The sequence below is a fragment of the Euphorbia lathyris genome, chromosome 5 (assembly GCF_963576675.1).
Source record: "Euphorbia lathyris chromosome 5, ddEupLath1.1, whole genome shotgun sequence".
Classification (NCBI taxonomy): Eukaryota; Viridiplantae; Streptophyta; class Magnoliopsida; order Malpighiales; family Euphorbiaceae; genus Euphorbia; species Euphorbia lathyris.
This window is the reverse complement of record NC_088914.1, coordinates 39,927,796-39,942,666: the sequence shown is the minus strand read 5'-3', so window position 1 is coordinate 39,942,666 and position 14,871 is coordinate 39,927,796. Positions and strand designations below refer to the sequence as shown.

At 35.9% G+C, this 14,871-nt stretch overlaps 1 long non-coding RNA gene across 1 annotated transcript; it reads left to right on the top strand.

Moving 5' to 3' along the window:
• Positions 1-1,442: 1,442 nt before the first annotated feature.
• LOC136228653 (uncharacterized) lies at positions 1,443-3,157 on the top strand. The gene is made up of 4 exons (XR_010688796.1): positions 1,443-1,621; positions 1,720-2,468; positions 2,550-2,960; positions 3,046-3,157. It is a non-coding gene; the product is annotated as an uncharacterized lncRNA (long non-coding RNA).
• The last annotated feature ends 11,714 nt before the right edge of the window (positions 3,158-14,871 follow it).

Sequence of the window (14,871 nt, the reverse complement as noted above, 5' to 3'; positions counted from 1 at the left end):
CGTGATGTTCATACGCCCGACCAGTGGTTCGGACGTGATGTTCATACGTCCGAGGGTGTTTTTTTTATTTTATATTTACATTATTTACATTTAAATTAATTTAGTGTAATTTATAATTTATATGCTACAATTTTAGATTAACTTAGGTGCTGTTTGATAAAACTGAAAATTAAGTGCTGAAAAAAATAAGTACTGAATTTTAAGTGCTGAATATTTTAAGTGCTGAAAATATTAAATGATTTAATTTTAAAAAAAGTATGAGTTGATAATGTTTAACTTAAAATGATAAGTTAAATATTTTGACTTATCAAAATAAATGGTTTTTAGCTTAATTAACTAATTTAAGTTGTGGAAAAATAACCGTTATCAAACGCACTTAAATTAAATAAGTGCTTAACATTTTAATTTAAGCAATTAAGTGCTTTAGCAAACAAGACCTTAGTGTAATTTTTTGTAGACGGAGCGACCTACTAGGGGTGGAAAATCCATCCCATCATCTGCTCGTCGTCTAGATATGGACGACGATGATGATACACCACGGCATACGAGATTGCGTGGTATTGATATATCTACTCGTAGGCGGAGAGGGGCTGCGACGGAGCAAATGAGGAGGGGCCGATTGTGGATCAGCCCGATATTCATGGATCGGAGGGGGCGACAGATTTTGGTGACAGAGAGCCTGATAGCGATTCTGTGGAGGACTATCTGGATGTGGTAGCCCAGGTACTGCGACAGTCTGCAGCTGCACGTGATCGCGAGGGTGAGGATATCGATGAGCAGCCGATCCCGGTCAGACAGCCGACCCAGCGCATAGGAGGTCACTTTGCGAGTACAAGTATTTTTTAGTATAATTTTAGTATAATTTTATAATTTTAGTATAATTTAATATAATTTTATAACTTTAGTATAATTTTATAACATTAGTATTTTTTAGTATAATTTTATAACTTTAGTATAGTTTTAGTATAATTTTATAGTTTTAGTATAATTTTATAACTTTAGTATATTTTAGTATAACTTTAGTATAGTTTTAGTATATTTTAGTATAGTTTTAGTATAATTTTATAACATTAGTATTTTTTAGTATAATTTTATAACATTAGTATTTTTTAGTATAGTTTTATAACTTTAGTATATTTTTAGTATAATTTTATAGTTTTAGTATAATTTTAGTATAACTTTAGTATAATTTTATAACTTTAGTATATTTTTAGTATAATTTTATAGTTTTAGTATAATTTTATAACTTTAGTGTAATTTTAGTATAATTTAATAGTTTTAGTGTAATTTTAGTATAAATTTAGTATAAATTTAGTATAATTTTATAACTTTAGTATAGTTTCAGTATAATTTAATAGTTTTAGTATAATTTTAGTATAACTTTAGCATAATTTTATAACTTTCAGGGACCAGCAAACGTCCCAAAGCTAGTGAGGACGAAAGCTGGCTAGTTAGTGGACCGGTGGATGGTGGCCCCGTTGATGGTTCCGTGATTCATAGTTTTCTAGGACATATTGCCTCACAGATGTTGGGAGGAGAGCTTCGGTCGTTTCTGACATGCTACAACAGATCAACAACATGCCGAGATTTGTGGGTGTGGTTTTCTGGTGCGTCACCCGAGGTAAGAATAATTTAGTTTGTCAACATTTATTGTAATTTGTATTTTTAACTATAAACCTAAAAAACATTCAGTAATTGTATATGTGTCATTTTACAAAGCTGAAGGATATGATCGAGAAGACTGGGTTGTCTCACCTTCCACATATCATGTTTAGGAACCTCGACACTCCGCTGTTGACTGCGTTCGTGGAGCGATGGCAGCCCGATACGAACTCCTTCCACATGCCGTTCGGGGAGATGACTATCCAACTGCATGATGTATGGAAGATTCTTCGGAGCCCGATCGACGGTGCGATGGTGCCCGAGTCTCCCACTACTGACCGGCTTCATGCCATCTGCATGATGATGTTTGGGGTGGATCGGGAGCAGCTTCTGTCGCCGACCCGACATTTCTGGAGTGGTGGAGGTGTATTTGTTGATGTTGTACACAGGCTTGTCATCTAGGGTAGGGATGACGCTACTCGGGCCACAACGTGGATGTGGTTTATGCTCGGATCCACTTTGTTTGTTGACAAGAGTGGAGATAGAATTAGGCCGGCCCATCTTGCTGAGGTTTACGGCGGTGTCAGAGGGGCAACTGTATTTTCATGGGGGTCTGCTACACTTGCTATGTTGTACCGGCAGCTGGGGATAGCGAGCAGAGGAGACTGTTCTGGTATATGCAGATGTTTGACCCTACTACAGGCGTGGATATACGAGTATTTTCCGGTGTTCCGGCCGCATAGACTAGCTCACGTGATCCCAGCTGACCATGCCCGTGCACTAAGATGGGAGGTCGGGGTACCAGGCAAGACGACCGCCCGATAGATACCATACACGGGCAGCTGGACCGTATGACGGCAGCAGAGGTATTTTATAAAATTTTAGAATTAATTTAAGTATTATTTATAGTATATTATTATTTATTATTGAGTATTATTGTTTTTCAGGTGACGTGGTTGTCTTATGGTCCTATCCCCGATGATGATCTGCTTCGAGTGTCCTATGCCGGTTGGATACGGTGTATAGACATCGTCGAGCCGTATATGCCCGATCGAGCGCTGCGATAGGTCGGATATACTCAGCCTATCCCAGCTGAGCGTATTAGACCTGATAAAGCAGTACGACCATGGAGGTCTTTATCGTACAAGCTCACACATTCCTCTGTCACAGTTGAGGATACCTGGCGGAGATTTCCATCGGCTCGGGGCATTGATCGGAGGAGATGCCGGCCAGTTGGATACGATCCCACTGCCTGTGATCCTGCTTACATGGATTGGTATATGCGATATTCGCATCCTCATCTCCTTCATGCACCACAGGTTGCACCGGTTCAGTATGCTCGCGCCAACAACGAATTTGTAAGTTTATTATTATTTAATATTATTATTTAGTATTAGTTTATATGTGTTTATTTTTTAATATTTATTTATTTATTTATTGCAGTGGGTTAGCTGGTTGTGGCGTGTCACCCAACTAGCGGCTACCCACCGATCTGACGAGGATGCTCCACTCATTAAGAGGGAGATGGATGAGTTTATGGACGCGTGGCGTCGGGCGAACTAAATTATTTTAGTAGAACTTTATACATTTTAACACTTTTGATATTATATGTACTCTTTTATGTTTATTAATTTTTATTTTAATGTTTATGTTGTTAAATTTTATTTGTTAAAGGGTAATCCGAGTTAAAATGCCGTAATTTTTATTTTTAAACGGATAATTCGAGTTAACCACAATTAGCAACAATTTTTTTTGGATTTATTCATGCGGGTGTGAGGTAATCATGCCTCACCGTAGGTGCGGATGTGATAGCCTAACGCCTCACCCTGTGGTGAGGCGTGATTACTTCACGCCCGCGTGCCGGGAGATGTATTTTCCCCCATTTCCCACCTCAAAGCCTCAAAGGGTATTTTCGTTCTTTCACGGGACTAGAGGTGGGAAATTGGGGCTGAGTTTAACAACACCCTTGAATTATGAATGAAATCAACCAATGTTTCTTCCTTCACTTTCTTCTTTCATCTAATCCTCTAAATCCTTTTCTCATTTTTTTTACGTCAGAACCTTAGTTTTGACATTGGTATCAGATACCTTTTTCCTTGGCCAATAGCGCTGAAAAGAAAACATGAGCAACCATTAAAATATAATATTTTATTAATTTAGTAATCCACATCATTCTTGACAACTTTTATTTAAAAATGTTCCAATAGTTGAGCAACTTTAAAAGTTGTCACAATAACCCCACAAATCATTACTTAATATATAATTTATTTAATTATAAATATTGTCAACCAATAGTGAAATAAGAGAGAGAGTTATAAAAAAGATGAATCAATAGGATTCAAGTAAATCAATTTTTTTTATATTAAAAAATGTTTGGCAATCTTGAAGCAAGGTTGCCAAACATTGGTAGCATTTTGTCAACTTTTTTGGTGTCCACCATCAGTCCAATAGTAGGCATTCTTTAAAAGTTGTCAAACTAAATGCCACATCAGCGGTCACTCTTTTGGACACCCTCTGTTAGAGATGCTCTAAAAAAACCACGTATAACTTGGAGCAACAATACAAGAGTATGCAAATGCAACTCTTAGAGGTAACTGAATCCACTGTAATTCAACCTTAGATGATGGATATGCAGGCTGCTCAATAACTACAATTGGATTCAATCTGCCATGAGTAAGCTCTGTGTCGATAAGAGCAAGCTTAAACTCCGAAAGAGCAATTCAGTACCTAGTAAATCCTTGTTGATCTTAGTAAATTTGTAGCCACAATTGTTAAGATGGTTCAACTCCAGTCTGAATGGAACTGATCCTTATAGCTCATCTTCTCCTAATAACTCAGGAAAAGGAATCCTTCAAACGCCCCCACCTTTCTAATTTGGAGGAATTTTACAAACCTCATTGCCCTTCAAATTTGGAGATCATTCTTTTAAGCCACCCTATTTCAACAAAATGTTACCCAAGTGCGTGTTGCCTATCTTTGAAGGCACTAATGTGCAAAATTGGGTAAACAAATGCTAGAAATACTTCAACCTTTTGAAGTTGCACCTGAAAAGAAGAAGGATCTAGTAGGGTTTTACCTGTAATGAAAAGCTGACAAGTGGTACAATAATTGGAGTCAAGCAAATACAGAAGCAAGCTGGGAGGATTTCACAAAAGAGATAAATAAAAGGTTCTAGAATACTGATATATAAAAGATGTGGTGGAAGAAATGACAAATTTGAGGCCAACTACCACAATTATGCAGTACCAGGAAGATTTTGAAGTTCTAAAGCTTAAAATGGAAAGACCCCTTCCTATTATGTCCAAAGCTTTGTCTCAAGGCTTAAACCTGAAATCAGATCTGCAGTAAGGTGTGGGAAACCTAATGGGATATGTCAGCAATTAAGCAAGCAAAACTCCATGGAACTCATGTCAAAGAGTTGATTGAGGTAGTTAAATCCAAATCTAGCTTCAAACCTTCACTCATAGCCAAACTATGGAATCCCACACCTATATAATGTTAGAAATATGGGATCACAAACATAAAATAGGGACGTGATTAATCACTGTCCTTAAGGAAATATTAGCCCCCACTATCAATTGCTATTGGGTTTCTGACTAAGTTTCCTCTAGGATTTTCCTAACATAAAATTAATGATAGCAATTTCACTAATTTCCCTATGAATGTATTTGAATAATTAAAACAGTAAGTGAAAAGGTATGAAGGATTGAAGATATTTATAGCCAAAAAACTGGTTGTCAAAATACAGATGTCTCCAGACAATACAGATGTCTCCAGACATTCAGATGTCTCTAGACATACAGATGTCTCTAGACAATACAGATGTCTCTTAGACAAAATAAAATACAGATTTCCTTCTTATTCTTTCCATGTGGAATTTCCACAACACCAATATTAAAGACTAATATCTAACAATCCCCCACTTAGGCTTTATGTATTGGTGTTTAAATAAATCTCATTAGAGTTATGCATAAATGTCGGTATCTTGCGATTTGGACCTCCACTTAGTGTAACACTTCAAGGAAAAACGAAATTAATGGCGGCTTGCCGCTTTTGAGCCATAATCCCTTTTGTTATACCGGAAGTATCACACACATAACTTCTATATAAACGTACGTTCATAGAAATGGTAGCACTATTATGGCCATGCGCTCATCCTAGACTTCATGGACAATTATAAAAGTAGACCACACTTTCATTAGGAGCGGCACCACTCCTTCTGTCTATATAGGTGAAGTTCAAATACAACATATGAAGCTTCATTAAGAGTCTAAGACTCACCCTAATAATCATATACTATATAATTTATTATTATAGTTAGTATATCAATCAGTTATCAACAACTTGTTTTTACCACATTGAACCTTTACATAGTGATAATACTATACATAGGTTGGGTTTCTGTTGTTGCTGGTGTAATCATATAGGTCTTAAACCAATCTCTTTGGACATTTTATATACTATGTCCCTTGGAAGTCCTTTTGTGAAAGGATCTGCCAAATTATTACAAGACTTAACATATACAACAGTTATAATCCTGTCTGATATTAACTGTCGTACATATGAATGTCTTAAGCTAATATGTCTATACTTTCCATTATATATCTTGTTATAAGCTTTAGACAAAGTAGCTTCACTATCGCAGTTCAAAGAAATGGCTGACATCGGTTGTGGCCACAACTTAATATCTAATAACATATTCCTCAGCCATTCAGCTTCTTTTCCTGCTGCTGCTAAGGCCAAAAATTCAGCCTCCATTGTGGAATGAGTAATACAAGTTTGTTTCTTTGAAGCCCAAGAAACAGCTCCTCCACCAAGCATAAAAATCCAACCACTTGTGGACTTACTATCACCGATAGTATTTATCCAACTAGCATCTGAATAACCCTCAAGAACTGCTGGAAATTTATTATAATATAATCCAAGGTTTTTGGTTCTTTTTAAGTAACCTAAAACCCTACCAATCGCTTTCCAATGTTCACGACTCGGATTACTCGTAAATCTAGAAAGTTTACAGACAGCAAATGCAATATCTGGTCTAGTACTATGTGATGCATACATCATACTTCCTATTGCACTAGCATACTCAAGTTGAGCAACACCTCTTCCCTCATTTTTACTAAGTTTACAAGATGAATCATAAGGGGAATTAGCCTCTTTAAACTTTAAGTGCTCAAATTTATTAAGCACTTTTTCAATATAATGAGATTGACTCAACGCAAAACCCCCACTATGTTTTATAGCCTTGATACCTAAGATAGTATCAACTTCATTTAAATCTTTCATTTTAAAACATGAACTCAAATAGTTCTTTGTCTCATCAATTCCTTTCATATTGGTTCCAAAGATTAACATGTCATCAACATATAAACATATGATGACACCATAATCTTTTGTAAACTTAGAGTAAATGCACCTATCTGCTGAGTTATAAGTAAAACCATTTGATAAAATAATAGAATCAAATTTTTCGTGCCATTGTTTAGTCGCTTGTTTTAATCCATACAAGGATTTAACCAATTTGCAAACTTTATTTTCATTTCCAGGGAGAACAAAACCCTTAGGTTGTTTCATGTACACTTCTTCTTCTAAATCCCCATTTAGAAAAGCCGTCTTCACATCCATTTGATGTACACATAGACCAAAAATAGAAGCTAAAGCCATAAGTACTCTAATGGATGAAATTCTAGCCACGGGTGCATAAGTGTCAAAATAATCTACCCCTTCTTTTTGAGTAAAGCCTTGTGCAACCAATCTAGCTTTGAAAGAATTTATAGATCCATCTGTATTATACTTAATCCTGAATACCCATTTGCATCCAACAGTTTTGCCCTGGAGGCAAGTCCGTAATATACCAAGTATTGTTTGATATCAATGAATCCATTTCATCATTGATTGCCTCTTTCCAAAAAGCTGAATTTCTAGAAGCCATTGCTTCTTGAAAAGTTTTGGGATCATCTTCTACAGTAAGTATAATTGGTATTTTATTAGTAACCCCATTTCTATTTCCTTCCACCAGAAACAGAATAGCTTGAGAATTAATAAAATATGGACCTAAATTCTTCTCTTTTCTAGTTCTTTCACTTCTTCTTGGTTCATTAGAAGAATCAGGCACAACTCTTTTCCCATTTGAGTTTGAAGAAATTTGTGGTGCTATTGAGGTTTCTGTTCCTGTGGAATCGCCACGAAATTTATTTTCAAAGAATTCAGCATCTCGTGATTCCACTATAACATTAGAATCCAAATCCAAAAACCTATATGCTTTTGAATTTTCAGCATAGCCCACAAAAACACTTTTCAAAGCCCTTGGTCCTAATTTAGTTTTCTTAGGATCTGGGACCTTGTAATATGCAACACAACCCCACACCTTAAAGTAACTTATATTAGGTTTCCTTCCTTTCCAAATTTCATAAGGTGAAACCTTAAATTTCTTAGAAGGTACTCTGTTGTGTATATGACATGCGGTTAGCAAAGCTTCTCCCCATAAATTAAGTGGCAAATTTGCATTAACAAGCATTGCATTTAGCATATCCCCTAAAACACCATTTTTCTTTCAGCAACTCCATTTTGTTGAGGTCTATAAGGAGCACTAACCTGATGTATAATTCCACTAGATTCACAAAAAGAAGAAAATTCTGTAGGAAAATACTTCCCACCTCTATCACTGCGTAGAATTTTAATTTTCTTATTCTTTTGTGTCTCTACCATGGCTTTATAACATTTAAACATTTCAAATGCTTGGTCTTTTGTTTTTAACAAATAAACATAGGTAAAACGAGAACTATCATCAATGAAAGTTATGAAATACCTATTACCTCCTCTAGTTAAATTTCCATTAAATTCACAAATATCAGAATGAATAAGTTCTAACATTTCTGTACTTCTTTCAATTTTAGGAAATGGTTTCCTTTTCATTTTTGCTTGAACACATACCTCAAATTTATCTTCATGATCATTACCATAAGATATCATTCCATTTTTAGACATATATTTCATGGTTCTATAATTGGTATGTGTTAAACGATTATGCCACAAATGAAAAGAAGTACATTCAATTGCATGCACAAGAAAATAAGCAGAATTCTCAACTTTATTAATAGACAATTTGAACATTCCATCACAGACATAACCTTTCCCAAACGCATCCACTCAGAATTATAAGAAAACCCTTTGAGCCTATTAGAAATGTGGAGAGAAGTATTTTCCAGGCCACCAATGTGTTGTGGATAAGCTTAATATGCTAAATATGGAAGCTAAGAATGATGATGCCATACTAGAAGGAATCATGAGGAAGTAGAAGGAAATTAGGAAGAAGAGAACTGAGTCAGAAAACCTTAGAACCTATTAGTGAATGCTTAGATGGATGGGTAACCGATAATACCATCTGACTTAAGAGAGTGGTTAATAAGAAAATCATTATGATCCTTATTGATTCCAAAAGCACTTAGGGCTCGTTTGGTTCGCGGAATAGAGGGGGAATAGAATAGCCTATTCCTAAAGAATAGCTATTCCCACCTTTGGTTGATTTTTTTTATGGAATAACTATTCCATGGAATCCCTATTCTTTGATTTCATGGAATAGCTATTCTTCAATTTAGGTTAGGAATAGCCTATTCCTAATATTTTATTTTTGTAATTTACAAAATTATCCTCCATTAAATCCTCAATCTTCTCTCTAATCACTTTCCCAAATCTTATAAATTTTGGTCAATCCATAATTTATATCATATAAAACGTGAAAAATGGAAAAATGACGAAAACGTTAAAAAATGTAAAAATACGAAAAATATGAAACATGAAAAATGTGAAAATGTTACAAACACGAGAATATGCAAAACATAAAAAAACGCGAAAAACATGAAAACGTGAACAAATGCGAAAAACACGAAGACGCAAAAAAAAAAAAAAAAAACACACGACAAAACACAAAATAGGAATAGCGCGAAAAAGTGACAAAACACGAAATATTAAAAAACGTGAAAAATAAAAACACGAAAATGCGAAAAAATACGAAAAATGCTAAAACACAAAAACGTGACAATATGTGAAAAACATGAAAATGCGAAAAACGCAAACAAAACACGAAAACGTTAAAAACACAAAAATATGAAAAAATACGAAAAACATGGAAAAACGTGAATAACACGAAAAAGTAACAAAATACGAAAAATACAAAAACGCGAAAAAAACAAAAAGGGGAAAAACCGAAAAACTAAAACGTGAAAAATCGAAAAAATGCAAAATAAAACACAATAACATGACAAAACGTGAAAAATACGAAAACGTGAACAAACGGAAAAAACAAGAAAACTTGGGAAATACGAAAAAACATAAAAAAAACGTTATAAACGCATTTTTCATGTTTTTAACACTTTTTTCACATTTTCGTGTTTTCCACTTTTTTCATGTTTTTGTGTTTTTTACGGTTTGCACATTTTTTGTGTTTTTTTATATTTTGCGTGTATGTTTTTTTTTGTGTTAACACGTTTATATGTTTTCGCGTTTTCACCTTTTTCCACTTTTATCTCATTTTTTCTTTTGTTTTTGTGTTTTTAATGTTTTTTTTGCGCTTTTACATTTTGTTTTTTTACCTCTCTTTTTTCGTGTTTTTACAATTTTTCCGTTTTCATGTTCTTATTGTTTTTTCGTTTTTAATGTATTTTTCGTGTTTTTTTCGTCTTTCGTGTTTCCCATTTTTCTATTTTTTATATATTTTTTAAAATAATATATATTAAATATTTGAACAATTTATAGTAAAAAATTAAAATTTTAAAAGAAATAAGAAATTACATTTGAGGATAATATTGTCTTTTTAATAAAAAAATTATCTATTCCATTCTACTTTATTCCACAAACAAACATAGGAATAGTAATTCCTAAGAATTTCTATTCCATTCTTTGTTATTCTATTCCTTTGGAATAACCATTCTATTCCATTCCATTCTATTCCGCGAACCAAACGGCACCTTATTATAGCTTTATTGATCACAAATTAGCTGATGAGGCCAAATTACCTTTGTTGCAGATGGAACACAACTCATTGTGATGACTTTTCAATGGTCTATAGGAGTCGACTGGATGAGAAGTCACACTCCTCTAACTTTTTATTTTGATTACAATAAGCTCATAATTCACAAGGACCAAAAACCTTAGAATTACATGGAATGGCCGAGCAAACCAATATTAAGGCCACAAGCCTTAAGTCTATCAACCATTTAGTATCTAAAGGGTGGAAAGGGGTGGCTTCTAGCCTTTTCTTATTGTTAGTTACTGAGGTCAGGGAACCACCACCCCTTCAGACAAGTACTCCTAAAGTGCCAAGCCCTTGTCAAGACCTCACTATCCAGCCACCTACTTCTTTACCACCCCAAAGATCGAATGATCATGCTATTCCCCTAAAAAATGCAACGAACCCTTATAAGTAGGACCCTACCGTTACTCACACCACCAAAAAAATGAGATTGAGAAGTTGATTATAGAAATGTTAACTAATGGGGTAATTCAACCAAGCCACCGTCCATATGCCTCACATGTACTCTTAGTTAAAAAGAAAGAAGGTACATGGCGATTCTGTCTGGACTATAGGGAACTAAATTAGGCTACAATTAAGAATAAATTTCCCATTCCAGTAATCCAAGAGCTTATTGATGAGTTGAAGGGTGCTAAAGTTTTTTCTAAGATTGATATGAGGTCTGGTTATCACCAAATAAGGATGAAACCTGGAGATATTTCCAAAACTACTTTTAGGACACATACTAGGCACTATGAGTTCCTTGTAATGTCTTTTCGCCTTACAACTGCCACTTTTTAGTCCTTTTTTAATACCATTTTTGCTCCTTATTTGCGAAAATTTATTCTGGTTTCTTTGATGAACACCTAGCTCACCTTGAGTTGGTTTTCCAACTATTATCTAGTCACCAACGGTATGCAAAAGGGTCCAAATGTGATTTTGGCATTTCCCATGTAGCCTATTGGGGCGTAAAGAAGGCGTTATCATCGACCAAGATCACAATATTGCAGCAATGGCTCATTCCTACTTCCTTGAAAGGGTTGAGGGGCTTCCTAGGTCTCACTAGCTACTATAGACGATTTATCAAAGGATATAGCACCTTGAGTAAACGCATCAGACCTTCTTAAGAAGGAAAACTTTGTTTGGAATTCTGAGGCTCAAGCACCTTTCATACTTTTGAAAGATATCATGACAAAAGCTCCAGTCTTATCCGTGCCGAATTTTACTCAACCATTTGTTCTTGAGTGTGATGCTAGGCATTGGCATAGGGGTAGTACTGATACATCAATGGCAACCCACATGCTATCTATCAAAGGCTCTGAGTCTTTGAAAACCAAAGACTTTCTGCTTATGAAAGGGAACTGCTAGCTATTCTACATGCATGTAATGTTTGTAGGCACTATTTGGAAAATTCTGTCTTCATAATTAAGACATATCAATCAAGTATATTTTGGAGCAAAAGCTGCACACTTACCTTCAACATAAGGGCATCTTCAAGTTACTTGGGTTGGCTTATACAATTCAGGGAAGACGGTGGCCAACTTGGCGGATATCTAAACCACTAAAGGCTAAGCTCTATTGGGTGCTGCTTTCTCTGAGCTCCTACGAGGGATTGATCTTCCTGCTTTCTTTTGCCATTTCCCGTTCAAATGGTAGTTACGACCAGACGTTGCGTGGCAGCGAGAATAGATGAATAAGGGCAGGCGATCGGGATCTATTATATTAAATAGGCATCAAAGCTGAATAGGAAAGGGGTCGGGCTGACTGACGAGTGCCTTTTTTTAGCCTTTAGAATTAGAAAAAGGCACTTACTGACAAGCTTTCTCTTGCTTACACTAAGACTAAGTCAAGATAGAGTACCTTTTACTTGCCTATCGCTATTGCCAATGGAACCCCAACTATCAAGCTTTCCATTGCTAAGCAATCTAAGTTAATCACTTCCAAATCATGTTCTCAAATCTTTAATTTGAGATTCAAAAAGTTGCTAACACCTGTCTTTTTTCCATGAAATTCTCTCACAAAAAAAGGAATTGAAAATAAGGTGGATGATGCTCTTTCCAGGCAACAAGAGGGTGGAGAAGGTTCTACCTCAAGCCTATTTAGCTATCTCAATCAATTTACCTACCTATATGACAGAAATTCAGGCTTCTTATGACTCAGATGATCATGCTTCCAACTTAATTCAATAGTTGCTGGTTCAACCAGGTTCTCATCCTAGTTTCACCTATATTGATGGGCTTCTGAGGTACCACTCTAGACTTTACATTAGCTCTAATACAGATTTAAGGACCAAACTACTTAATGAGTGTCATAACTGTCCTTGGGGGGTGTCATTCTGGGGTTAAGGGAGCCCTTACTAGAATGCAACAACATTTCTATTGTCCTAATCTTCCCAAGTTTGTGGTTTCATGGATGACTAATTGTGATACTTGTTAGAGGTGTAAAACAAATCATTCTACTTGTCCAGGATTGCTACAACCACTTCCTATTCCCGAGGGGGCCTAGCAAGACATAGCCATAGATTCCATTGAGAAATTGCCTAAGTCTCTTGGATATGGCACTATTTTAGTGGTGGTGGACCATTTTTCTAAGGGAGGCCATTTTTTTTAAATTTACGCACAATGCGCTTACATTAAAGAAGAAAGAAAAATCCCCACTAGACCCGGATGTGATTCGAACCCATGACCTCCCAAGGCATAGGTAAACTCTCAACCACTAGGCTAAGAGCTTTACCACTCTAAGGGAGGCCATTTGATTGGGTTAACCCATACATCCAATGCGGCCACTTGATAGGGGTCAAGCAACAAGTGGGCTCGGTCAAGGGCCGCAATGTCCAAAAGAGGGATATAGCCATGGTAGGAGGTGATGTGAAAATCCGCTAATTCCCCACGTGCACCCAACACTAAGCCGGTAATAAAATTTCCTAAAGGCACTTGCTTAGTGTGTGATTTAGAAGCACGATATAAATTATCAAATAGCATGCCAATGCTATCAACCCTAAGACCTTTCAACAAGCAATCGAGAACAAATAAATCCCGAACTTGAACTTTGGAACTTTCAACTCGTCCAAACAATTAAAAACTCAGAAACTTGTGAAAATAAAATATACAGTTGTCCCGAATCATTTTTCTAGAAGTGTTTTTGGGATTAAAATAGGCTTGTCCCGAAAGTGCATGCCAAATAGTGTCAGAATCAACTTCCTTAGGCTTATCAACAAAATCACTCGTTGGAAACCCGAACATATTGCCCATTGCCTCATAATCAATCGTATAGGTGACATTATTGTTCCTAAAAGTGATTAATTTCCTCCTTTTATCATATTGCAAAGTGACAAAAAATTCAATGATAAATTCATCATTATGGGGGAATTTCATGGTAGAGAAAGTATGCCAAACTAGAGTATCAAAGAAACCATTAACCGAGTAGAGAAAGATAATTCTCTTACCGAATCAAAATGTAGAAAAGGCATGTGTACAAACTCCATTTTGGAATTGGAAAAATGAGTAAACCGTTGGCCTTCTTCCTCGGAAGCAATATCGAAATAGGCTCCGAAACGGATACGAAGACGATTGGCTTCAGTAACCATAGGCTTGTGGCCGGAAACTTTGGTTCTAGGCATGATGTTGGTTTGATGTTTGAGAATGTAGAAGAAGAGAAAATAGAGAGAAAGGAAAAAGCTTGAAAGGGGTGAGTAATGGAATGGTGAATGAGTGAAAGAGAAGGTAGAGTGAAAGGGTAATTGATTGTGAATAGGGATAGGATTAATTGGGAAGAGTAAAAGGAGGTGTATTGGAAAGAGTTTAGGGAGTTTAATTGGGAAAAATTGGAGGTGATTTGATGTTTGTGTAAGGGGTAGGTATATATAGGGTTAAATATAGGTGTGTATAGGTAGAGTAGGAATAGGAATAGGCTCAAAATTGTGCAAAAATCCGGAATTCCCCTTGCCTACAGGTCGCGTATCGCGACCGAGATTCCAGAATCTCGGTCGCGACACGACAATTTCTGGGAGAAAATCCCTTTCGAAAGTGGCCATCTTCGCTGATCTTACCGAGATTCAATAATCTCGGCCGAGATTCAGCACCTGGTTGATGAATTTCGCGCGTATTAACTCTGTTTGTGCAATTTCCTGAGTAAATGTATGTCATGTAATTAAATAAATGTGTACCTGAACTTAAAAACACAAATTAAAAACATTAAATACAAGGAAAATCAAAGGTTTATCCTTATTAAATGTGAATAATGAATCATTAAAGGCCTTA